Here is a 24,342-nt window from a genome sequence, read left to right on the forward strand (position 1 = left end):
ACCAGGAGTGCCATGGAACCCAGAGGAGCATTCCTGCTCCTCCTAGCTCCACATCGCTTTAAAAAAATAAATACATTTACTTACCTTTTCAATGATGGATGCTGGCTTGGCTGTATCCACGCCTGGAAAACCTGAGTGGAGCAGGCCGAACTCCTGCTCCGCTCAGGGCATATGCATGGAGCCTAACACATGTTCTAGGTGGCCAACCCAGGCACCTGAAAAATTACCTAATCCAATTTGGCGTTGGACGTTTGTCAGATATCCTTGGGGTGCAGGACGTTGGTCCCTGAATTGGACCTCCTTGCGCCCATTTTAAGCCTGTAAAACAAGCGCAACAAGGTCTAATTTGTATCCAATGGGCTAAGACTGTAAATCAGAGAGAAGGGAGCAAGAGATGAATAGCACTAGCGAGCCCAGAATAAACAAAGGTGTGGGACCAAGACAGCAATACATTAAATGTGCTTCCAGGGTGAGGTACCATCCTCCACAATGACTCACGTATAAGATGACACCCCTACTTTAAACTCTCAAACAGTGACCCAGTTTTCTGGTTTATATGCAGGAATGTATAGTATTTCATTATAGTGAAAGCAGCTCAGCAATGTGTGTCAGTACCCAATTCTGTAAAATTCACCTTGGCTGCATTTCGTGACACTCTTTAGACTTACGTTATTTTAACCAATTAGCCCCATTAAATTTAAACTGCTTGAAACAGTAAAATTGCACCCAGTGTCAGAGGAAGGTGGTACAGGCCATCATTACCTTTGCCACTTGACTTGCTTCTGGAGGCAGGAAATGAAGCCACTTCGTAAGGCATGCAGCTGCCTCATTTATGTTTCAACAAAATCTCCTATGATTGTAACACAAAGGGGTAACAGACAGATATGATTAAATGCTCTGATTAATATTATGGTTCGAGTCCTGTCTGGCCACAGGAATTTCATCAGGTCAGGGCTGAATTATGATAGATTCATATTGTAAAGAATTTTGCCCAATTTTTTTTGGTTCAGGAACAAAACTTTCACACTTTTCTTTTGACACTGTTACCTGTAGTTACTTGGCTCTCTAAGGAAACAAAGTAAACTATGGAGAGAGTCTGTGACAATGCAAATTGTGTGTGATTAATTGCACTGAATGAACTTGATGGTCCGAATTACCTTTTTGTTTCAATACTTTCTCATGTCCTTATGTTATTTTAATCACTGCAGAATAAACATCTCTATCTGACCTATACTGGTGTGCAAGTGATCTATCCTCTATGTAATGCTGCCATCACTGGAGAGTGACTGGCATCTCAGCAACATAAAACAAACTTAATAATGTCTCAGCTGACTGCAGCTGAATAGTATGGTAAGCAGAAATAAGCTGGAAATATTAATGTATACTGAGAACAAAAAACAAAAATAAATAATAATTGTTGAACAGAGGCTGAAACAGAACATATAAAATAAATCCTTGTCCTGCTTTTCTTTCTTTCAATGGCAGTACAGTACTGTGTTTGTAATAAACACTGCGGATTCTTCAGACCTTTTATTAATCAGAAGACATATAGAATGCTGCAAATGAACCTTGACCATTGTACGGAGCATCCCCGTATGACAGAACTGCTTGCCCGTTTACCTTGTAGTCCCATGTGCAATCTCGACTTGCATGGATACTTTAAAGTTGCTGAGTTTGATTTTTTTCCAATGTACATTTCAGTGCTGATTAACAGAGGAATTATAGTTTAAGCTTCCCTATTCTGATATGAAAAATGTTATTGTGTTCATCATAACAGCTGGTAAATGGGACAGTTTTGAGATTTGTTTATGATAGTGTGCCGGACCATTAAGAACTGATGGGCAGTACTGCTTTTGATCAGCTGCAATCACATTTGGAATGGGTCTTTTACCATTCATTAATCCCACAGTGAATCAGACCACTTCCTTCAATTAAAAGACTGTTAACACCTCGACAAAGGGGTTTTTCAGACGGGCTGCACTGCTGTGTTGTACAGTCATGAAAAATTTGGATGACAATAAATGCGCCACAAACTTTTACAGTGCAAATTTTCACCCTGGGTTTTACTAAAAGTGAAACAAAAGTAACAAACTTAGTGGTAAAAGAAGTCAGCAATGTAGTGGCATCATGGTAATGCTGAGTACTTCATCAACCTTTTCCTTTCACTTGTATTGCTCAATTAAACACAATTTTATAAATAAAATAAACTTTACTTTAAACTACTGCACCACGACGAACCCTGCCATTTTGATCTCTCTAACTCTAATTGTATTAGTCCTGGGTTGGTTCTGTATTAAAGTTGTGGCAAGCTCCTGAATCCAAGGTAAATTCCTGACAAAGTGTATCCCTAAGAGAAATCTTGTCAGCAGTTCTCCTTCCCACTGTTGCTAACTGATCCACAGGTTGATGCATCAGTGATAAATTACTCCAAAGCCACTTGCACTACCTTGTAATCAGCAATCCAATTAAAAAACAACAATTTTTTTTTTGGACAGGACGGTGCAACTATTCAAATCTTTTTTCTTTTCCTCGCCTCTTTCCTAAAGACAGTGGTACAATCTTGTGTGTGCTTCTGCAGGCACCTACTGCTTGCTGGCTCCTAACCCAAATGGCCATTCTTCATGTCTGAGCTTAGACGGTGAGTGTTAGTAGACTATTCCATCATGGTTAATTCAGCTCAGACCAGGGACTGAACCTGGCATGCTTTCTGTTTGTAAGGCTAGGCACCATACCAGACCCATTTTCCAGTTTAAATGTTATTTAATAGAGTTTAAATGGTGAAAATTGCTTAAAATGTAAAAATGTCAGGTTCATGTAATGCTACAAAGCAGATTATATTTTGGAGGGTGTGTATCATTTGAGGACATAAATCCTCTTGTTTTGCTGATGTTTTCTCTTTGCTTCCCCAGCCCCTTTCCTAATCTTTTCCTTTTGCTTTATGACATCGTCAGATCCCCTTACATACTACAGAGTATGGCCTAGATTTTCCAATCGCCACTATCTTACATTAAATGGGTTACCACCAACATTAATATAACACCGATTGGGAAATCTAGGATTGTGCGTTAGCCAACTTTTAATCTTAGCACAACTTCCAGTGTTATACCAGGGAATTGAAAAGGGCTGGTCTCAAAGACAGACTCAACCTATGTACTAATTCTTCAACACTTACCTCTGTTTCTTGCTGCAGTACAGCTGTCTCTTATTACTGAAATTTTGTTTTGTTTCATCACTTTGCCTTTCACGGTGTGTAACACTTTTTAGTTGAGTATCGCTCTTGTAGATGTTGCTCTAAGTGCCGAGGGGACTTCAGTACTCAAAGGGCTAATGTGCCTGAAACACTTCATAATTTTAAACAGATAAAATCTCTCTCTCTCTGCTTCTTCTTGACCTAACTAAGACTGTTGTCATTAAAAAAATTAAATCCTCTCACCATGTCTTATTAAATTTAAATTGACAAATCTTTGGGGAGGAAAGGAAAGACTGTTTAGTTTCAGTAAATATTCACTCTGAGAGGTAAAATGTGAGTTTGATGGGCCTGCAGACAAAGATGGATGGTTGATGTCTGTCGTGCTAAGAAGCTTTCTGATTTTGATTAAAGGCAGCAATGTTTTTAATGGATATCGTTAGCATATTTGGGGAGTTTCCTGCAACAACTAAATTCCTGGAGCAGCCAGGAATTGTCTGCTGAGAAAATGCAGCTAAAAATCTGTCATATTAGTCACCAGGACTGGCAGGTGGGTGGGTACAATGGTTAATTTAGTAAGAACTCATGCAATACATTTTTTTTCCATTACTTAGAATTCAGTTTAAACTTATAGTAATAGGCACTGTATGGCACAGTGGGTATCAATTATATTCATTTGCCTGTGGAACCTAGGCAATCCAGCCCAGATAGTCTGCTCCTACTAATGATGAGAATTCTATGTGAAATTAGTTTAGACATCTCTAACTAAGTTCCTGGTGGCTGGAGGTCCACAGTACAAAACTGGCTTTAATTGTCTCAAATTGGGACAAAACTGACAATCTCCTTCAGATCACTAGGATAGCAGGTGCATGAAGTGAAAAAATGACAATGGTGTAGTAGGAGATACTCGTTAGAGGTTGCTGTTAACACATACAGCCATACATATTTACAGCATAGAAGGAGGGCATTTAACCCATCATTTCTAGGCCGGCTTTAGTGAGAGAAATTCAAAACTAATCCCATTGCTCTGCTCTCTCCCCAGTCCTGCATTTTCCTCTACTTCAAATGATTATCTACTATTCCCTTAAAAGAGTCAATGATCTCTGTCTCAACTGTTCCCTGTGGCAAGGCACTCTATGCTCCAACAACTCTCTGGATAAAGCCATTTCTCCTAACCTCTCACCTCACTTTCTTGATGACAATATTAAATTAATGACCCACAATTGACTCCCTAACCAGGGGAAATAGTTTCCCCAAATTTGCCCCATCGAAATGCTTTCTAATTTAAGAAAATCTCTCTCAAATCTTCTATGATACATATTATTGGGTCATGATAAACTATACTTCACATCCAATCCATGATATATCAAACTTGAAGGTGCTTGTTACAAATAACGGTTGCCCAAATGGAAAAATGTTCCATTTTCCAGCACTGATATAATTCACCTTGACGAGTGTAACAATTCACAGGTGTTATCTATGACATGGTCATTGAGTGTTGCACATTCCTCTGTTAACACACACGTAAAATGTCTTCAAGAACTCTGTATACGGGAAACGTTGGTGTGCAAACTCGCAACCTCCCTTTCCATAGAAGCTCAAGCTGCCAATGTTCTGCATCATTGCAGCACCCAACTGTGACATTGTAAGGTTCTGTTGCATCTTGCAAATGTGCTGTTACAATTTTACAGACTAATATTTTTCTGCAATTCATAGCAAATTGTTAACTATTAATGTGCAGTGGTCTTGAAATTACACTGTGTGAAACATATGAATGTTACACATTCATATGAATTTTTTGTGCACTATTATAACAAATTTGTGTAAATATATTACAACATAAATATTTCTATTAAAATAATACACAAAGGAATTTTATACAAAAGTGTTAAGTGTTCATTACCTAATATTCACACAGCACAATTTCAAGGCTTATATTAGTTATCAGTTTAAGTATTGAAAGGGTTAATGAATTACCTGGTCATGATAGTGAAGCAGTATTTTGATGAAAGGATAATAAACGACTAAATTTAAACTTGCATGGTTACCGATTAGTGTCTGGACCTCTTGTGTTGCAATTACTGCAATGGAATCTCTTCTACATGATTGCTATTGTTTGTAATATTTGTGCACATGTTTGCCTGGGTGGGTTCCACTTCAGCCACTTTTTGTGCTGGCAATTGTAGTCAGGGCACTCCATGTTCTCAATGCATAATGAGGTTCACATGAATGGTTATTGATTGTGATATAATTTCTGACTTTATAGAGGAATGATCCACAGATGATTATCAGCAAATTCATTATATAGTATATATCATCATGTAGATAAAAATCAAAACCAGGGAATAATTATAAAGCATGAAATTTATTGAGGGGTTAACATTAGTTCACATACCCCAAGAGCAAAGCTCAAGTGGATTATAACCACATTGCTATCATGGTTTATGATTTTATCAGGACCCTGACGTCTTCATTGCTGCCTGGGAACTGGTCCCATCTCCCCGTTATACTGTGGGGTTGTTGAGGGCATATTTTTGGCAACAGGTATCTTAATGGACTTCATTGGCCAAGATGCTTCATGTGGTTGGTGCTCACTAAAGGATTAGTGATTACAATGTAATCATGGCAAGCTTGTTGATAATCTGGAGTTGATTATGAGAAAATAATCCATTCAATATGTAAAAATATAGAGAATAATGAATACCAGGGACTGGTAGCAAAGAAATACTTTTACTTGGAGATTCAAGTAACTTTCTAAACTGGAGAGACAGTGCAAGTTACGTCAACTGGGTCCAGAAATGAAATGACAACCCTGAAAGTACGCCAGGGTGTCTCATTATTATATATATTCTTCTGTTTTGTTTTGGCTGTTATTTTGTCAGCAGTGACTATCTTGGCAGATACCAATGGCCAATTCAGTCTGTAGGTGATGGCTGATGATGTCAAATGTAACAATAATGTAATTGCTGCAAGTTTATTATCCCTCTTTCACTTCCAAAGAATTATTTTAAGCCCGCAATTTCATTTTGAAGGGATGTCTCGTGACAATTATAAACTGTTCAGTATTCATCTCTCATGGTTTATGAGGTCATCTGAATCCATTGCATAGATCAGTGTTTTGTAATCACTCCCAAATATCTATTAACATTCATTTAAAAGTGTATATATCCCATAACTATGTTCTTATTGTAACTAGAAGGAGCTAAGTAAATCTACATAAAAGGGAGGGTTGGGATTTACTCACAGCTGTTTTGAAGATGGTTAAGGTCTTGGAACAAGAAGCGATCTCTCCAATGTGTGGTCTGTATTGCTGACCTCCAATCCTTTATATTTCTGCCCATCGGGGACCCAGTCAATCTCCACTGCCAAAAAATTGATTATGTGATGAACAATGATATTTTCCACAGGAATGGTCAGTGTAGCTCCTTCCTCTCAGGTTAGAGGGGGGAATTGAATTATAGAACAAATGTCGCTTTAAAATACAATCAGTATTATTGGGAGGGAAGTACTGGAATGGAGAAAAGAGAATGTAATGTAAGTTTAATTGCTGATAGATTTTACTTCAACTCTCTCTATAACACAGAATAGAAACTAATCTTTTCTGGCATGGAAATAATGCTTTGTATGGTCTAAACATGCATGTCTGTTTAAAGCTGTCAGTTCCCCACACTATTCTGAATTTGTTGTTGATGTTGTGTAAGTGGGAGTAAAAGTTGTCTATTTTAGAACACTGGTTTGCACTCGTGATTCTCCAATATGGTGAGTATCCAATCTCCTATTTGCCACCATAGAGAGGCACCGAGCAAATTCCAAGCACTTCTCTACAATGAGGGAGCAAAAACTAGGCAGCTAGTAACACACATTAGTTCTGTAGATATACTAGTGGCTAGCAGTCGCATTGGTGGAGATCTGGGAACAGGTCTTCAGCCCATTCTGTTACCTGGGGAAATATGTGCTGCGGATAGACTATAGAAGAAACAAAAAAAAAGTTATTCCAACTGCTACCCATTCTGAAGTTATTAACTTTTTTTTTGCAGTGGAGATCATTATCAGGAAATGCGCTGTAGTGTACTCCTACGCCTTTTTTGCTCCGAATTCTTTTGTAGCTATTAGGAATCCCTGAAGTAGTGGTGGTTGAGGCAGGCGGGGCGGGGGGAGATGGAAAGCCATGGATGTGACTGCACAATTCCTACATTCCTCTAATTTATCTCAATTGGGAAAATTTCGATATTTTTCATAACAGATGTTCTTGCGGAAACTTTTTGTTTGTTTACCAAATACGTTGGCTTGTTCTTAACTTTAGGTCAGGGACTTTGGCAAGAGATAAATTTTTGTGACATTTGAGGCTTTATATATACTGTAACTGACACAAACGTGAGATGTTTCATCTCACACAATTAACTGTTAAAAAAAACAGGACCTTTGGGAAGGGAAAGGGAAAGATTGTAAGTACAGTGAAAAGCTCTCCTGTTAACAGTGGAGTGGATCCAGACCTAGCCTAGATATTCCACAAAGATACAAGACCGTACTGAAGCTTTAGCTCCAGGCATCTTTCATCACCAAAAAATGTTTCTCCTTCACACGTCAGATGCTAATTAGCAAATATCTAATTAGGAATAGAAGATTAATCGCTCCTGGGAGCAGTTGAGTCTTTGAGCTCTGGTGGCTGTACGAGTGTCTGTGTGTGTATTGTGAGAGAGAGAAAGGGATTGACTCTTTCCCCCTCACACATTGTCACAAGAGCATCGAACGGTTGCCAGGAAGGCAAACACACACACACACACACACATATGTATATCTATGGGCACGGAGTCCATGTAATGTGTTGAGTTTGTATATGGATTTCCATCGCGGATCAGATTTATTGGTAGTGGCGGAGAGAGGCAGAGTTGAGAGTGTTAAAAGGGGTGGGTGGTGGGTGGTGGGGGGAGCAGCAGATCAAACGTTGCTGTACTTTGCCCTGTCTCTGATGCCGTGTGTGTGTGTGTGTGTGAGGGAGAGGGAGAGGGAGCGAGCCGGGGGCACAGCTGCCGGGAAGTGTCTGCTTGTGGCTGGGCGACGGGAACAGGGGGAGGGAAGGGGGGGACATCTGCTGAATTTACACCTGTCTGGCTTACAGCCGTCAGTTGTCATGGAGTCACCAGTGTAGACATCAGCGGCTGCAGAGAGGAGAAAACGGGGCTTTAACACAGCCGGAGTCCTGCACCTTTTATTTTAATCTATTTTTTCAAGTTATCCAAACCCCTCGGACTTATTTATTTCCCCCCAGTTTTGACACTTATTTCTGTTCTCAAACCCTGCTCCCCCCTCCCTCCCTTCCCCGAGATGAAAGAGAAGACGAGGCAGGGCTAACCACCTCTCTCCTCTGACGTTTTGCTCTCTCCACAATTTTTTTTTGAAGCTCTGACATTCGGCTTTCTTATTTTTTACCTTCTCTGTTTATTTTCCTTCCCTCCTTCCTCCCTTCTGTCTCCGGGCTGCCAGAGCGAAGTACCCGAGTTGCAGTCTTCTAAAGCCGGCTTCGGTCATGTCCCAGCGTCGAGTAAAGTCCAAGATCGCACTGCCTTGTAGCCGGGGACGGTAGGGTCGGAGCTCGTCTCTCCCCCAACCCCTCTGGATCGCCTCAATCCCTCTCTCAGCTTCCCCCATTCTCTCTCCCGACTCTCTCATTTTGTTCCTTCCGTCCCTCCCTCATTTCGTTCCTTCCTCACTTCCCTCTCATTTCGTTTCTTCCTTTACTCTCTTTTATTTCCTTCCCCCACTCTCTTCCATTTCCTCCCCCCCCTCTCTCTCTTCCCCCCCTCTCTCTCTCCTCCCCTCTCTCTCTCTCTCTCTCCCCCCCCCCCCCCCCACTCTCTCCCTCTCTCTCCCCCTCTCTCTGCCTGTCCATCTCCAGTCGAGAGGAGCCAGTACAGTGCCCGGACTTGTATCTAACCTACGGCGGCCACTGACATCGGCTTCGGTGGGCTGGCGAGAGCTGGCAGCTTGTCGCCGCTCTCCTCCTCCTCCTCCTCCATCATCATCATCATCGTCGTCGTCTCCTTACGGTCGGAGGGTGAGGCGAGCCCCGGGGGCACTTCAACTCCAAGCCCCGGACATGCTGCTCTCCAGCGCGGCCAAGCCCAAGAAGTTCTCGGCGGAGACAGGTAGGTGCGAGCTGGGAATCTCATCCATCCATCAGCCCATGGACCATCCATCAATCTAGTGGAGATTCATTCACTCACCGAGGCTGCACGGCAATCTGTTGGCTTTTAGAATATTTTGGGTATTTTATTTACTCACTCTTTGTTTTATTAACATTCATTCTAGGAACCATATAGTGTTTAATAGTATTCAAAGTCTCATTTTATTGTACCAAATAGTAGATTAAGGAGGATTTTTAAAACAAGGAGTTCGAGGAGAGTGTTTGTTTCCTCTTCATCCCTCTAAAAAGTTAAATAAGAAATCCGAGCTCTTTCTGATCTCCGATCTTCCAATTTTACCACTTGTATTCTCTTAAATCCGGGGCTGAGTGTTATATTTGCCGAGTGTTATCCGTATCCCAGTTCCGAAGCATGGGAGGGGGCTTGAGCGATTGACTACAGTATACTGACGATATCAAGCAAGCATCATTTAACTCTTTCTTGCCATTTTATTATCATTTTTTTTAAAATCCACGCAAATGTCATCAGTTCATTGAAAAAAAAATGGTTTTCCTTGAAGTGTTTATTCCCGTTCCTTTTTGTAAGGTGATTTTATATTTAGACTTTTGCCGATGTTGGATGATAGCAGCCAATTTTATGTCTGTGCCGAGATATCTCTGAAATCTGCAAGCGCTATTTGTAATTTTAAGTCGTCTTGTTCAGTGCTGTTCACGTCCTTGTTTTCCTTTTCCAACCCAATACCGGGGTTTCAGTGTCCAACTTCAATTTACAGCTTTTGATTTTCCAATTGCTTAGCAAGTTAGAGTAGGGAGGTGTATGTAAATGGCTCTACCTTTTGTACCGTCCTTACAAATCAAAAAGCAGATGCAGACTACACAGATGTTTAAAGAAACGTTTAGGCAAGAGGGAGAAATTATGTTGCTTTAGTAAGGAAATAGTAATTCTAAAATATTTTTTAAAAATCCTCAAATACTTCCCAACTGGCATCCTGTTCCTTTAAATTCTTCAATTATTTTAATTGATTTAAAGAACAGCTTCCCATCGGACTTGTTGGCTTATCTGTTTCCTACAAGTCTGTTAAATGCCTCTCATGTCAGTTTATAAATCCTTGTTTCACAAACTTGTTATGGTTAAATTATTCATTTAGATTTAAAGTTGGAGGGGAAAATCTAATACACAAGTAGGAATAAATTAGAGAAAGTTTGTTTTTTTCCCATTTGACTCTTAAACCACTTTGAATATTTAATCTCCCTGGTATCTTTCAAAATATGGTGTAGTTTGTACCCCATGAAATTAACTGATGGGTTCAACATATCAAGTGCCAAATATTGTGAGAGAGAATTAAGGGAACAGGGTTTTCTATGGATCTAGAAAATTCAAGCCTCAGTGGTGTTATGATCAAAGTAGTAACATCTCTTGTTTTTATTTGATGACAAATAACTGAAATAATTTTCAAACAGTGATTACAGTATTGGGTGATCCTGAACATGTCAAAAGTGATGGCGTGTCATAGTTTTGTACAGGAGCATCATTATCAAGAGTAATATACTGTCTGGGAAAAATCTTTTATATTGATACAAAGAATATTCTGATCTGTTCTTTTTTTAGGCAATTCTGTCTTTAAAAATGTTCAGGACATTTTTAAAGTTATTATTAACTGAAAACATCTTAATAAATTAACAAGTGTCTCAAAACAATGTCTTTCAAATCAACTTTTACATGTTGAGGAAAACACACTGCGGCTTTGAAAGCAAATCAGTCTTAATGAATAAAATTACTTCCAATTATATGGTGACACACTTCAGAATACAAATATATTCTATAATATTACTCGACAAAAATCTCTGCTGTGCCCTTATCCACTAACTGCTCAGAGTGGAATTGTATATTTTTCCTGTGTAAAAGATCTAGATAACTCACAAGTTCCCGACAGTTCCAGTCATACATTTGTCTTCCTGACACTGCTGAATGAAACAATAGCTTTAATGCAGATTTTACTGAGGAAGTGGCTGACAAGTCAGTAAATTATATTACTTACTTGGAAATACTCGTTACAAGGTTCCACTGACAGAATAGTTGCACATGAAAAACACCATGATGTTGGGAGATTATAGAGAAGCAAAAATGACTTTTTACGGGGTTGGTTGGAAGAAACAATTGTGTGAATGGAGCTTGATACTGTTTAGATTTTTTTGTTTTTCTCATTCACAAAATAAAGTTTAGTTTCCACTCTTTGCCATTTAATTTCCACTTGATATTGTCTGTAGTGACAACAAAATTCATTTTATGATCCATTATGTTCTAACTCTGTTTTCAACATATCTGTAGTCTTGGCAGCTGATGCTAAGGGGATGCTGATGAATATAATAGGTCTTCATATAATTTGTGGGGTTTTTTCTTATCACTTTTCCAGCTTTGTGTCTCTATTTCTCTTTCTATCCCTGCTGCTGGCAAATGAGATGTCTCAAATGTTAGCGTACAAACGCTTAATGCACTTGTATCAAATTTGTCCTCTATTTTAACAGCGACATTAATGGGTTTAAAATAAATGGGTTTACAATATTACGTACATGTACACTAATTTTCAAATGGCCTAAATTTCATAGCTTGTATGTTTCTTAATATGTGTGCATCTGGGTCTCTGTCTTTTTCTTTATCTCTCACTCTCTTGTACTCTGTTTCTTGTTGTCTATCCATTTGTTCTTCTGTCTCTGCATGCAGCATATACATTGATGTAATTACGATATCACTCCTGCACTAAAAGTCTATGCTTCAGTTGTGCTACAGCTACCAATCTCAGTATCTGTAGAATCTGATGTACAGTGAGCAGGTCTGAGCTATACTGCCAACTGCTTAGCTAGAAAGTAGATCTGTGTATGCGTGCTAATGTGAATAAGAGTACAACTTCTCGTAACATTAAAACATTGAAAAATATAAGGTTTTGAACTTCCAAGAGACTCAGTAGATTTCCTGGACACTTATAAAATGCAGATTCACACTGAACTGGAGTTCAAGTTGCGGTGAGACTACTGGAGATAATATCTCTGTCCAGTACACTTAAATTGTATTGCTACCTTTGTTACCTCCAGACTGGACCATTCCAATGCTCTCCTGGCTGGCCTATCATCTTCCACCCTCCATAAACTTGAGCTCATCGAAAACTCTGCAGCCCGTATCCTAACTAGTACCAAGTCCCGTTCACTCATCACCCCTGCGCTCACTGACCTACATTGGCTCCCAGTCCAGAAACGCTTCGATTTTAAAATTCCCATCCTTGTTTTCAAATCCCTCCATGGCCTCGCCCCTCCACATCTCTGTAACCTACTCCAGCCCTAAAACCCACTGAGATCTCTGCGCTCCTCTAATTCTTGCCACTTGTGCATCCCCAATTTTAACCGCTCCACCATTGGTGGCCATGTCTTCAGCTGCCTAGGCCCTAAGCTCTGGAATTCCCTCCCTAAACCTCTCCGCCTCTCTACCTCTCTCTCCTCCTTTAAGACGCTCCTTAAAACCTATCTCTTTGACCAAGCTTTTGGTCACCTGTCCTAATACCTCCTTATGTGGCTCGGTGCCAATTTTTATTTTGATAACGCTGCGCTATATAAATGTAAGTTGTTGTTGTTGCTAACTTGAATGCTGAGTTATACTGCCACTTTGCATTGGCATGAAAGTGGCATTATAACTGCCCAACCCAAACTGGCTGTTGTACTCTAGATTTTAAGGTTGTCAATGCGTAAAATTTTGCTTGTGAACACTTGGTTCATGAAGAAGTTATACCGTCTATATCTATCAATGCAACTCATAGGGTCTGCTTATGACAGCTAGCTTCAGCATAAAGTCAATCAATGAATCCAGGTAAAGAATTTTGGGACTGCAGTCACAACGCATTGACTTCTAAGGGTGAAGTGCACGCTGCATGTAGCTGTCTAGATGTAATAACTATCGTACTGTACCTAATTATTAATTGAAATTTAGAATAATCGTGATCACCTTTATGCTAGCAGTCATTTCATAAAATTCTTCTTGCTAATGTTAAAAATGCAGGAATGCTTTAGCAGATGTGCTAACTTCTATCAGTGTGAGTTTAAACATATAATAATTCACAATTGCATTGTTAAAAAGAAAATCAGTTCACATTCAATTCAGCACTCCCCCCACCCAGAAAAGATGTTCTTAAAATGATATCAAACTAAAATCATATAAGATAAGAAGCCACTGATTTTCTGTTATCATGAAAAAATGGATGGAAGTGTAAAAAATAAACCCCTAAACCTGTAAAAAAAAAATTCTGAATCCCATATATTTAAAACAGAATTTAATTTATTGAGTCACCATAACCCAATGACCCTGAAGATTATCATTTAGAAGTATTTCCAAAAGCTCAGTGGGCAAATGCACCAAAGTTTTGTACTGTGCTAAAGAGTTGCCCTAGTAGCATAATGGCAGAGCAAGATTGGTGTTTTCCCACCCCTATTTCTATTTATTGAACCATACGGATGGCTTAACCATGAAGAATGGCCTCTTCGGCAAGGACTGCTGGTGCCTGTGTAACCATACCCCATATTGAATTGCTACCTCCAGCAGGAGTAAAGTAAGGTGGGGAAATTGGAAAAAGAAAGGAAATTACTTTTTAAGTTTGAAAAAAAATTCTCTTCTAAATTTCACCATATCATAAATTATTTCTCAGCCAAAAAGGCGGTGGGGGGGGGGGGCGGTGAAACTGGCATACTGAACCCAGGTATTGGCCAGTTCTCCCTTGAACCTGCTGTGACAAATAGCGCAAAATGAAGATGTAGTGAGAGGATGAGGAAGTGTCTCATAGGAAGAGAGAAAATGGAATAGGCAGGAAGGATAGTGAGAGTGACTGGAGGAGGTTGGGTGAGAGCAGAGAAAATTATAGGGAGACAGTGCATGGTTGGACAAAGAAAGCAAGCAAGCACAGATTGCAGTGCTTATATGTATAACATATATATATTATAAAACACCATACATGGAACCTATCATTAAAGGTTACCACTGCATCTCTTGAAATTACATTGTAAATGGCTTTATGTCAAAACCCATGTCGATAGGAGCAGCCCTTCATTTCCAAACAGATCAACATGAAGAATAGTGAAAAATCATGTGACATGGTGAGAACAATTATTTTAACTTTAAGCAATTGGATGAAGATGAGTCTTCAGTCCTGCCCATGCAGGTCAGCATTGTGGCTTTCCATTTGCTTCAACAGACATTCCATTTGTGGAAGGTCCACGGCCAGAAATGAAAGTTGTGACTGCGACTTTCAAACAATGCTGCTGCTGTATTGCTGCTGGTGCTGTGGAATTGGTCCCTAGCACTAGCGGTCTCAGCATACTGCAGAACCACTTCTACTCAAAATAATTCTGTAATATAACAACAACTTACACTCATATGGCTCTTTTAACATAGTAAAATGTACCAAGGCGCTTCACAGGAGCGTTATCAGCCAAAATTTGACACAGAGCCACACCATATTAGGACAGGTGACCAAAAGCTTGGTCAAAGAGATAGGTTTTAAGGAGCGTCTTAAAGGAGGAGAGAGAGGTAGAGATGCGGAGAGGTTTCGGGAGGGAATTCCAGAGCTTCGGGCATCTGAAGGTACGGCCACCAATGGTGGAGCAATGAAAATCGGGAGGTATTACTTGAATTATTGCTTTTGTAGTTCCCTGCCGGCCGTGAATTGTCCCAGGTGTCATCTGGAAAGCAGTTATAAAGACGAGCATAAACTACACAATATAGTAATAACTGTATTAATGAAAACAGCTCTGGTAGACTTTTAGCTGATTCTGAGGAAACCTGTAAAAAAAAAAAATTTCTGAAGCCCATGTATTTAAAACAGAATTTGATTTATTGAGTCACCGTAACCCAATGCCTCTGAAGTCTTTAGAAGTCTTTCCAAGAGATCAATGGGCAAATGCACTAAATAGTTTTATACTGTGGTGAAGAGTTACCCTGGTAGCACAATGGCAGAGAAAGCTCAATAGGATGATTGGTGTTTTCCCAGCAAGAGCCACCAATAAATTATTAAATACTTCCAGTACACTTTCAGCAATCTTGGAAAATTTGTGTTTCTTACACTGATTTACTGTGAAAATGTAATGAGTGCAAAATATTGCCAACTCCTCTTAGGCAAATTCCTCTTAAGTTATTGGAATTTTGAAATCAGAAACTATTTTGTTTCTGTAGTTACTTTATTCAGTCCTGCTAACCACACAGCTTTATAACTGTTTACTTCTGTTAAATAATTAATACTTTTTTTTATCAAATCTACACAATTTATTGCAACTGCCACTTTTTCTCTCTCAACCTTCAGTGCTATATAATTTCCACCTTTTCTGCACACATTCTCTAAGGTGAGAACCAGCATAGGTTAGATGCAGGCTATAACTCCCGACGCACTTCTTCAACAAGTATTTGAATCCCATCCTTATAAGAGCAGCCGTTGTATATAACATTTCAGTTTCCCACACTGTCAGTCCCTACAGACCCTCTGAATGAGGCAATGAATTTAAGTGCCAAATTATGGACAGTTCTGCTATGAACTCGTGCCCACTAGAAACTGGGTTGAGATTAACGCAACCTAAATTTAATTTTGGAATGTTGATTTGACCTAGGTCTCGGAGGTGAAAGAACAAAGGTTCTGACTAGCCAAGACACCCAGTTCCCCTTGAGGGTCTGAATTTAATAAGGCCGAGCAGTAAAATTCTTGGGCATTGTTAATTTAGTTTCAATTTGATTATTTATGGGTCATATTTTTCCCTAAGTAAATTAGAATACTCACTAGACAGATATTCGATCATCCAAATTGCACTCCTGTATGTATGTGTGTGTGTGTAAGTATATACAGATATATTGCAACATGGAAATGTCGCTAAACAATTTTGCATTTTAATATTGAGTCTGATCAACGTCAAGTATATGTTAACCTAATACTGATACACTATATTGATTAATGCTAATCAGAAAAGTATTTTTATAGTAACCACAGTAAAATTGACTGCAAAAGATATTGGAGCCAGTCTAATTAGTGAGCACTCCTAACCAGCAAGATCTCTCCTTGTCAGGGGGAGCACTGCCGAATATTTTGGTGTTCTAGCATCATTTTCTCTCTTCATTTTGTCACCCTAATCATTCAACTATGATGTGATAGCACAATTAAAGGAACATTTTATTTCTGACATTTATAGTCAATAGCAAAAGATTTGCCATCTAGGTGGAAGGAGAGAAAGTTAAATTTGAGTGCTGGAGTGGATCCATCTATTGATTTCTCCTGATCTGGCCCCCACAGCGCCTTTCTTTTCAAAGAGGAGGTGTCACCATTGTACAGACAGGTTATTATGTTTATGTGTCGAGGTGGGCATAACAGCACAATAGTACTCGGAGCTTTGTTAGTTAATCCGAGGCGGTAGCTGACCTTAGTTTTTAGTGAAGACCAGATTAAAATATAAAAACAATTTTGAAAAAGAAAAAAAATCAGCCACTCAGCAGATGAATCCATTGTCACAGTGTGAACTCACTGCCGCAGCCAATTCTAGATGTGCATGGAGTTTTCAGGCCAGCTTGGTTTCGCTAATCACCCACTCCAAAACTACCTAATATGGCAACGCTGCCCTTTAAGGCTCCGATAAGCACGCCGATGTTATTGGGCAGCCATCGTCAAGAGTAAAAAAGTAATTATTCTCCTTTTTTTTCCCCTCTATTCATTGAGAAACAGCTCAAAGTTTGAATGGGGACTATTGCGTGCTAGTTATATTTTACAGTAGATACATGTGAAGAGCATTAATTTTCAGGGAGTTTTGTCAGCATAACTGAAGATATTTTGATAATGAATTAGTCTCCCTTTTCATTTAGCTTCTTCCCCATCTGCTTTTCTGCATAATTAAAAGTACACCTTAGCTCTATTTTTTTCTGAGTTTTCCTGACCCAAGCAATTGTTCTTCTGCTGCATACTATCCATCTTCATGTAATCCGAGGATGCTTTCAGGCTGTAAAAAATAACCCCTCAGTTTATTGTTTTGAGGGTACAAAATCGCTTCTTTCCAGAAGTTCTGCTGTAATCATTAGTCTGCGAGTTGGAACCTTGAATTAATGCTTTTTTTCCAGGCAATGCCGTCCTCTAAATTCGGTGCCTTTTTATCCCCTCCTTTCTGCCTCCTGAGGGAATGCACATCCTGCAGCTGATAAGTCGAGGATAACTTGCTGATCTGGCTCTACCAGTGCTGTTCTTCAGCTCGCCACTCGGAGGAGCTAAGAGAATGGCCCAATGATCGCTCTCTCTCCAATTTTCCTTCCCTGATACCACAAAATCAGCAGAGCAGGCGATGGAGCTAACATCCTACCAGTGCTCAATGTCATATGTTGATGCTCTGACATGCTTTACCGTCCGAAATGAATACTTATCTAATTGATTTCAAAATGCCATTTAAAGAAAATGATCCTGGAACAGCAAGCCTATTTACATTCAGCTGTTATGCAATAATAATGTTGCTGGTGATTACTTTGTTGACTTGTTTTCTGGCTTTGACAACTAATCCTTCACATTATGCAATGCAAAGTGGAGGCTGGCAAAAGAGTTATTTTGTCATCAGGATCGAGGAAAATCAGATGTCATGAAATTGCAGAATTGATTGAATGCCAAAATATGTCAACAAATCTTATGACACAAACACCATTGAACAAAGCATTGACTCGATGTAAACAGCCCTGTACAATATATTGCTGCACTTTTTTTTATTTAACTCCTTCATTGCTGAGATTTAATCCGGCCAACAAAGAAACCAGATTGTGAATGTGTCAAAGTGTTGTCCAGCGTATTATCACAAAAAATGCATTGTTCTTTCTCATCTCACATCTCAGTCAAACCCACCAAATGTACCTTGTAAAGTAACATGCTGCACACCATCCACCTGTCCCAACATAACCAGCACATCATCTGCAGTTGCCTCTTCTCCTGTGCCCATATGATAACTGCTGGTGTGCCCCAAGCTTCCATCCTTGACCTGCTCCTGTTCCCTGCCTCTTAGCAACATTTTCCGTAAGCATGCGGTTAGCTTCCCTATGTATGGTGACGGTACCCAGCTTCACCTGTTCATCATCTTCAATTGCACCACTGCTGCTGTGCTTGACATCAAGTCATTAATGAGCCAAAACATTCTGCCAAATACAAAATAGGATCCTTACTTGTACATAAAATAGGATCCTTTCATGTTACATGTTGAGAATCAGTTTGACTGAGCCAACCAATGCAGCAGAAAATAATTTTAATAGTGGTGTTCCCTTTAAGGGAGGGTGGACTTGATTGTGTTCCTGCAGGTCTATGTTAATACTGATCTATCATCCTTCTATTCACTGAGCTGTACTGGCTCCCTGTCCCTCAACGTATTGTTTACAAAATCCACTACAATCTTTGCCCCTGCTCGAACACTCCATTTTTCTGACTCTGGTCTACCACATGTATCTTTATTTTACTGCCAGTAACGGATTTTCACCCGACACTCTGAAATTCTTTCCCTAAAGCCTTGCTTCATCCTTCCCCACCTTTAGTACTTCTTATTTATTTGTTTCCGGAATGAGAGCAATGCTGGCAATGGCTCATTTATTGCCCATCCCTCAATGTTGTGAGAAGGTGGTCGTGGACCTTATTGAACCACAGTTTACAGTGATTACGTTCCCACAATGATCTGAAGTAGGGAATTCCAGGATTTTGACTCAGCTACAATGAAGGCTTTATTAGTCTCCTTGAAAGCTCCTCTGACCAGGCCTTCAGTGACCTCCCCTAACACTTGTCCCAATTTCTGCTATGTCGGATCTCAAATTTATGAAGAGTTTTAGAGCATTTCACTCCATCAAAGGCACTGTGCAAGTGCAGATTGTAATAGTAATAGAGTGGTCTTCAGAAGCTACTGTCCTTAGTAATAAATGCCATTTTCCTGATTTTGGAATGCAGCCTGTTATTCTACTTTTAAACGTGTGTTCTGTACGCTTTGAGAAACAGGTCAGTTTTTTGTAAACAACAGGTTACAAAATTCTAAGAAAGGAAAACAAACGTTATGGATTCTTACAAAAAGATGGCACTTCAATCATGGAGCTGTCAAGTAACAAGATGTGAATTTGTGTGTTTCATTCCCACTCTTGCCCAAGGCTAGACAATTACTTCCCTCCCCTTCCCACAGTGAAGGAGGGAAAAAAATCAGGGTGCTATTTAGCACATGCCGGGAGCAGGTTGCCTCCTTCCCTTTCTATCCAAATAACACTGGATAGCGGAGGGAGGTGAGGGGATAAATATAGAAACCTAAAGAAAGAGAAAAAGAAATGAACGTGAAAATCAAAAGCTAACTATTCCATTTGATGTAAGAACTGATCATTCAACGTGGACTTGACAACTGACTTTTTCTAGCTTCCTTGCAATTAGCATTTTTTTTTGAAATCTTTACTATTATAGAAAAGCATTGTACTGGCTATTACACAACACAGTGAACAGATGCAGCACATATGTACCTCAGTTGATAGAATTCCTGCGATAAAATAGAAAGCAAGGTTGTACTCCCCTTCAATATGTTTTGATTTTGTGCAGGAAAACATTTCCACCTTCCAAAGGGCAAGTTGTATTTAAATTTCAAGTCATTTGTGAAGCGACTTAAGATTTTCAAAATGTTGGTCAGGGATTTTTAAAAAGAAATCTATATGTTTTGAGTTTTTTTAAAACTATCGCCGCCCCCCTACTGGTATCACAACTGGCATTTATGACAGGATAATCTCCAACCGATGAGACGATGTATGAGTGATGAGATACTGCTCACTAGCAAGGAAAACATTAAAGCAGATTTCTAAATGCCACCTTAGGCCCTTTAAACCTTTGCAGAAGTGAAGGACTTTAGTCTAAGAAGGCAGCTGCTTTTTGTACAAGTATCATGTTTTCTTTGCACAGCACTACAGAAATACAATGACTGTATAAACAATGCATCAAGTTCTACAAAATAAGTTAATAGATTAGAATTCTGCTTCTTTAGAGAGAGAGATGCATTAACAAATGTAAAGCAAAAAAGAAATTGAAGGATTTTGCTATCTTCATGGCGGTTTGTGACTTTATATACATATATGTATAAATGCACGGCTATAATGCCATGTGTTCATTAATTGAGATCGTAACACTTTATTTCTTACTTCTGTCATAAAATAGAACATCCATCTGGGAAAGTAAAGCTTAGACTGAGGTTTGCAAGTTACTTTTGCATAAGATTTGTTATTCCTACAATATTGGTGTGTGTATTTTTACAGAAGGCAAAAACGAGAGAGAGAGGGAAGAGAAAGTGGGCCAAGCAAATTAGCTGCTAACACAATCGGCTCCAGGAGAAAGCCATTTGGGTCTGCCTCGCCTCACAGTAAATGACCTTGGCTGAGGATGATGACAAAGTATCATCTTGCTGATCCTTGACAGGATGCCATTCCTTGGAAGTTGACAAATAGTTCACATTAAAACAGGGGCATTTTAGGAATCATCCCCCATCGCAATTCATCAGTTCTGATTACAACACAAATGCCAACACCAGCTCGAAGCAGATTTCTCAAACAGTGTAAAAACTGTCGTTAGCAAAAGAAAAAACAAACCCAAACAAAACCAACATAACGGCTGTTACAGAAATGTATTGCACATTGCCACCAGCCTTCACTAGCACCAGTGGAAACATCACACAAGTACAAGAGCGTAGCCTGGATGGACACAAACTGATCCAGGCAGAGAAGAAAGCTGGAGTGCTGGCCCATTCCATTAATTCCCATTAGGGTTGAAGTTATAATTGAAGCGTAGAAATTCCTGGCAAATTAATTATGCATTTATCAAGATTTAAGCTATTTTTGCTTTCATCTCAGCGCAAACAAAAAAGGATTACAGTCACTAAACCTTACCCTTAAAGCTCCCGCAGCCATTCTTGCTGCTTGCCTCACGGCTGTGATACTCTGGCTGTGTCATCAGGAGCTGCCAGTATAATACAACTTGCAAAATTCTTTTTCATGTTCATTTTCAGTGGTAAAGGGAATATTTCCAGAAGAATTCCTTCATGGAATGGGAGTGGGGTGCATAGATTTCTATAACTGTTGGATAGGAGGATACATCAGCAGCTGTGTTTCATGTCTAAAATATGTGGGTGGTACTGTATATTAAAATAGTGTCTTTTCCCCTCTGGAACCAAGGTTTAAATTCAACCCAGACAGATGGGATGAAAGCCGCCTCTCTCTGACAGCTGTTAAGGGCCATTAAGTAAAATGACTTTCGGCCAACTCGATTCCTCTTGCACAAGACAGAAGGCCACAGCACAAACAGGACTCAGGTTTGGCAAACTAGTGCCAAGTGTGCCAATCCCTCACAAAAGGGTCAAGTACTCCTCCACAGGTAGAATTGTTAACCGGAGTGGCAGTAAGAGTTCCGTAATCTTTCAAAAGGGAGTTGGGACAAATTTAGTAGAGTACTTTGGGACAATTTGGAATATTTGTTGAAAATGGAAGTATTACATTTGTGGATTATGGTTGAAAAGGAGCAGGAAAAACTCTTTGATGTTGAGGGTCTGGGATTTAGCACAGATTTCCATCTGTTCAGTGCTGCATATCTAATCTAGATGTGTTCAGTAATGCCCCTGGGTACAACACAGAACATCTTCCCTAACAGTTTTGTCATCTCTAGGCGACAACACATCTACCAAAATAAATAAAATAATTCCTGATTGCCGGAAATGAAGCTGATGTGTTAGTGAAAAGACTGACATTTGCTACACATTGAATAGCTGAACATTTTCATGACTGTACAACCCTTAATGGTTTGCATCACAGTATTTTTTCCCAGCCCTCCTAAACGTGATGGCATTTGCTGGGGTACAGTTCCACAGACAGCCCTCCAACACTCTGTCCAAATGGCCATTCTTCAGGTATAAGCTTAGAAGAAAGAAAGCACATGCATTTATATAGTGCCGATCACGACCTCAGGAGGTCCCAAAGTGCTTTACAGCCAATAAAGTACTTTTGAAGTGTAGTTACAGTTGTAATATAAGAAATGCAGCAGCCCATTTGCGCACAGCAAAGTCCCATGAACAGAAATGTGCGAAAGACCAGATAATCTGTTTTAGTGGTGCTGGCTGAGGGATAAATATTGGCTAAGACACCAGGGAGAACTCCCCCGCTTTTCTGTGAAATAGTGCCATGGGATCTTTAACGTCCATCTGAGAGGTTTAAAGCCTCATCTGAAGGACAGCACCTCCAACAGTGCAGCTCTCCCTCAGCACTGCACTGGAGTATCAGCCTAGATTTTGTGATTAAGTCTCCAGAGTGGAACTTGAACCTTTTTGATTCGAAGGCGAGAGTGCTACTCACTGAGCCACAGCTGACACCTGATGGTGAGAGTCAGCAGGTTATTTTGATGATGGGGATAGCACAGCTGCGGTTGATCCAGTCCTCACTTGACAGTGAATCAGGAGCAATAACCTTGGAAATAAACCATGTGGTGTGATACTGAATATCAGGAACACCCCAATTTTGATCTCTGGTCCATGTTAAATTTAACAGGGGAAAAAAAACATACACCAACAAGCAGTGTTTTGAAAACTGAGATCAAAAAAGGCAAGAATGATGAACAATTCTTCAGTTGATCAGTATAATACCTCTGAAAAGTTATAACCAATCCATATTAAATAATAATTTTTGGTTCCGATAGGAACTGAGCCTCAGTTATACAAGTTATTTTTCCCTGTGTGACATTGCTTAACAACAGAAACTATATTGCAGGCCTTTCTTATTCTCAGAACTTTAACAGACTTGCACAAGGATTAAAAAATAATAACATGTAAATCACAGTGGGAGGTGGGGCCTGGCAACTTACCTAATTTCCCTGCCTTCCGCCGCTAGCACCACCGACCCCAGAGACCGCTAGAATAGGGGTGGCAGTGGTCCCTGGGATTGCAGTAGAAATGCCCAATTGTGGGCATGTCTCCATCTCCCCAGGCCAAAATACTTCTCCTGGTTTAGCCCTTTGCTTAGTCCAAGGCCTAAGAAATAATTCCATCTGTCGATCTCATAATCATAGAATCATAGAATGATGCAGCACAGAAGGAGAGCATTCGGCCCATCATGCCTGTGCCAGCTCTTTGAAAGAGCTATCCAATTAGTCCCATTCCCCTGCTCTTTCCCCATAGCCCTACAAATTCTCCCCCTTCAAGTATTATTGAATCTGCTTCTGCCGCCCTTTCAGGTGGTGCATTCCAGATCATAACAATGTATTACGTCAAAAAATTTCTCCTTATCTCGCCTCTGTTTTTATTTTTATCTGTGTCCTCTGTTTACTGACCCTTTTGCCCTTTTTCAGGGCCCATTGACCACCTTTAAATGGGCACCTCTATTCTGATGCTGCACTGATTAAGCGCTGTCAACCTTTTCCTCATTGACTGTGGTGGGCTCCCTCTTGGTGGCAGAGGTCCTGCCAAGAGCCTGCCCTGCAAGAGAAATGACCCTTGACCTAGGAAGATGGATCAGAGAGGTCGGAGAAGTGCACAGCAGTCCCTTCTCTGGTGGCAGAAGGGCAATCCTACCCCTCAACACTACTGATCTGTCCAGATATCTCAACATCGCTGTTTAAATGCTTTGCCACACAGACATTATAAGAAATGAGCCAGCATTCTCTGGTCCAGCACCAGTGCTGCCAGATCCAGTACCAATATCCCCAAAATTCATCAGTGTTAAATTTAATATGCTATTCATCTGCCCAATTGCATGATAGATCAGACAATAGTACTTTGTGAAAATTTGAGCAGCTTACATTTGGTTTCAATATCCAAACACTGACCCTGAAGGACTCGACCCAAAACCAGATATTATGCGGATGATTTTCTCCCCTTCCACCTGGGTGCAAGTCAAGCATGAAGTGTACTTAATTGTTTGATGCCCCCTTGTGCTTGCTGCCTGCCCCTTCCTAGCTGCTATGAGCTGATGGATCTGCATACAAGCATTTCG

At 40.0% G+C, this 24,342-nt stretch overlaps 1 protein-coding gene and 1 long non-coding RNA gene across 2 annotated transcripts in view; one reads left to right on the plus strand and one right to left on the minus strand.

Annotated features, from left to right (window-relative positions):
* The window catches only part of tenm2a (teneurin transmembrane protein 2a), a 1,632,827-nt gene that overhangs the window by 1,236,425 nt on the left and 372,060 nt on the right, over positions 1 to 24,342 (plus strand). The gene's annotated exons all lie outside the window — the stretch shown is intronic.
* On the minus strand, positions 769 to 8,858 carry LOC137332349 (uncharacterized). Its single transcript, XR_010965637.1, has 3 exons — positions 8,618 to 8,858; positions 6,432 to 6,549; positions 769 to 850 (listed from the first exon to the last, which is right to left on the minus strand). It is a non-coding gene; the product is annotated as an uncharacterized lncRNA (long non-coding RNA).

This window comes from Heptranchias perlo, chromosome 14 (genome assembly GCF_035084215.1).
Source record: "Heptranchias perlo isolate sHepPer1 chromosome 14, sHepPer1.hap1, whole genome shotgun sequence".
Classification (NCBI taxonomy): domain Eukaryota; kingdom Metazoa; phylum Chordata; class Chondrichthyes; order Hexanchiformes; family Hexanchidae; genus Heptranchias; species Heptranchias perlo.